Raw genomic sequence first — 3,561 nt, 5'->3', positions numbered from 1 at the left:
TCAGCCCAGAAGCTCTTGTCCAGCTTGGCGTGATGCAGCATGCTGCGGCCAATCGTGACGATGGTCCGGATGGCGCGTTCTGCCGTGCCGTTGGTCTGGTGCGCGTACGGAACCGTGGTTTGCTGCTCGATGCCTTCGACTTCGTAGAAGGCCTTGAGCGAGTTGGTCGCGAACTCACGGGCTCCGTCGTGCCGCACAAACTTGACCTTCTTGCCGAACTGCGTCTACACCTTCGTGACGTACATCTTGATGCAGTCCTCGCTCTCCGACTTGGCACGCAGGCAGAACCCCTTCATGCATCCGCTGGCTTCGTCCACGATCAGCAGCAGATACTTGCTGCCACCCAGTGACTCTTCTTCCATGGGGCCGCACACGTCGAAGTGGAGCAGCTCGAACGTGTCGTAGTGACGCTTGTCACGGTTGCTTGGGAACGGCTTCTGGACCATTTTCCCTTGCTGGCAGCCGCGACACACGCTTGGTCCACTCGACTTGGAAGGTGCCTTCGCGTCCTTGATCATGTTGTTGTCGACCATCTTGCGAAGCACCTCCACCGGAGCGTGACCCATACGCGCGTGTAAGTCGACCGTCTTCCCACTGGTCGCCGCATTCGCCGATCGCTGAGGCGTCTGGAGCCAGTAGAGTCCATCCACGAGGTTTGCCGTCGCCACCACTTGCTTGGAGCCCTTGTGCGCAATCTGCATCTTGGTGCTGTCGAACACGACTTGGAACAGACCACTCTTGTTGATCTGTGGCACCGAAAGCAGATTCTTGCTCATGCTTGGGACGTACAGCGCGTTCTTGATCTCGATGTCGCGCTCGTCGCCGTTGGGCAGAACCACTCGTTCCACGATGGTCCCCACACCCATGATGGCCGCCTTGTTGCCGTCGGCCACCGAAAGTTCGCCTTCATTCCGCTCAATCAAATGAGCGAACTTGGCCTTGTCGTTGCAGATGTGGTGCGTTGCGCCGCTGTCGACCGCCCACAACCCGGACACATTCTTGCCCGTCGAAATGCCACACTCCAGTGAGACCGCGAACGCCACTCGATCATAGCCGTAGTCGTAGTTGTAGCTGGCGTCGTCGTTCCTCCACTGGGCATTGTTGGCCCCGCGTCCACGGCCATTGCCATTGCCGCCGCGTCTTGGGCCCCGATTCTCGTCCTTCTGCTTGGTCCAGCACTTGTCAATCGTGTGCCCCAATTTCCCGCAGTACGTACACTGGCGAGACTCTCGGTCGGTGTTGAACGCCTTGGCCGCATTCTCCGTCTTCACCGTCGCCGTCTTCTCGCCTTGTCTCTTGATGTGCTCATTCGTCAGCACCTTCACGACGTCTTGCAATCGTAGTTCAGCGCTGCTCATCTCCAAGTTCAGCACGACGTTCTCGTAGCTCTTGGGGAGGCTGCGCAACAGGCAGATCGCCACGTCCTCATCCTCCATCTTGGCGCCGATGCTGCTGAGCTTGGCGCTGATGTTGAGGACCTCGTTGCAATGATGCAAGACGTTGCCGCCTTCCGACATCTCCATGCTGAAGAGTTGGCGCTTCAGGTAGATGCGTCCAGCCTTCTGCGAACCACCGTACAGCGTCCTCAGGCGCGTCCACGCAACCCACGCTTCCTCGCAGTCGTCGACCACATGGTGGTAGTCCGCGTCCATGTGGAGCAACATCAGTCCGAACGCGATGTTGCTCGACTTGACGTAGTCGTCCTTGGCCCGCGAGTCCGTGAAGCTCGGCGTCGTCTCGCGGTTCACGACATGCCACGTCGACTTGGTCAGGAACACGCCACGCATGTAGCGGTTCCACGTCGCGTAGTTGTCCCCGTTGAACTTGTCAATGGAGACCTTGGTCGAGGCGTCTTGGGCAGAGGACATGGTGCTTGGGCTCATAACCTGATGGAAGGTATGGATCTTGGACACGAAGCTCTGACGAAGCGGAGGGAGGGACGTCGCAGACGGCGGGACCGGAGCGAAGGCACTTGAGGGGTAGAATGAAGATTCGAAAGTGATTGAATTGTTGGAGCTTACACCCTACTGTTATAGACACGCGACCCTGCGTCCTATCACCTAGTGCATCTAATCAACCATCACTCACCGGTGTTCATCCAATCATCCTACTCGTCTAATCATCGGTGGCGTAAACAACTTACCGTAATCACCATAATCAACGTGGGTTCGGATTGGACCGGTTCGGGTTAACCGGTTAATGGGTACAACTGGTACACAGTACCCAAGACCAGCAACCCTCAATACGCCCCCTCAATGCGAAGTCCCACGAATGCCGAGAGCCACCGTCAGATCCGTGTGGCGTGGTCCCGCAAGCGCCTTCGTCATGATGTCCGCTAGCATCACAGAAGTCTCGCAGTACTGGAGCTTGACTTCGCCGCGCTTGACTTCATCGCGGATGTGGTGGTACTTGATGTCGATGTGCTTGGCGCGACCGTGGTTCACTGGGTTCTTCGTCATCTTGATGCACGACTGGTTGTCTTCGCGGATCATGAGTTCGGGTCCAGTCTCATTAGCGGCCGCCAGAATCTCGCATAGCAGGCGATGAATCCACTTGCCTTCTTGGATAGCCAGACTGAGCGCGATGTACTCCGCTTCATTGCTTCTTGCTTCCCCAGCTCACAGGCGCACTCATGAGCATGAACGTGTAGCCTGAAGTGGACTTGCGGTCGGCGAGGTCGCCGGCCCAGTCCGCGTCCGAGTAGCCACGAAAGTCGATCTTGTCGCCCGGCTTGAAGCAGATCCCATGCGTCTTGGTGCCTTGCAGGTAGCGAAAGATACGCTTGACCGCAACCCAGTGTTCCTCTTGGGGGTTCTCCATGAAGCGCGATACATAGCCAACGGCGTACGTGATGTCTGGGCGCGTGGCGGTCATCAGGTGCATCAGAGCACCAACAGCTTCGCGAAACGGAGCGTTCACCTTGGTCGCCGCGTCGCTTGGAACCAGTCGAGTGCTCATGTCCACCGGACTCACCACGGCCTTGCACTCGTCCATGGCGAAGCGCTTCAGGATGTCGTCCACGTATCGCCGCTGGCACATGGTCACGCTGCCGTCCGGGCCGTCCACCAACTCGATCCCAAGAACAAACGCGCACTTGCCGCTGTCGGTCATCTCGAAGCGCGTCTTCAGGTCGGTCTTCGTGCGTGCGATCAGCTCGGGCGAACTCCCGGTAATCAGTACGTCATCCACGTACACCAGTACAAGCACGCAGTGACCGTCCACCACCTTGATGTAGAGGCACGGATCGAAGGCCGACACTTGGAAGCCGATGGAGCACACGAACTCGTCGAAGGTCTCGTTCCACACTCGCGAAGCTTGCTTGAGACCGTAGATGGCCTTCACCAGTTCCAGGCAGTCGAAGTCACCATCCAGTTCGACGCCTTCCGGAACCACGCAGAAGACCACCTCCTTCATTATCCCATACAGGAATGCTGTCACCACGTCGAGTTGGTCGAGGGGCCAGCCAAAATACTTAGCAATCGCGATCACCATGCGCAGTGTCACATACTTGACCACGGGCGAGAACGTCTCGGTGTAGTCAATGCCGTACTTCTGCTTGAA

This window comes from Phytophthora sojae (assembly GCF_000149755.1).
Source record: "Phytophthora sojae unplaced genomic scaffold PHYSOscaffold_2, whole genome shotgun sequence".
NCBI classification, from domain to species: Eukaryota; Oomycota; class Peronosporomycetes; order Peronosporales; family Peronosporaceae; genus Phytophthora; species Phytophthora sojae.
This window is presented reverse-complemented; position numbering follows the sequence as displayed.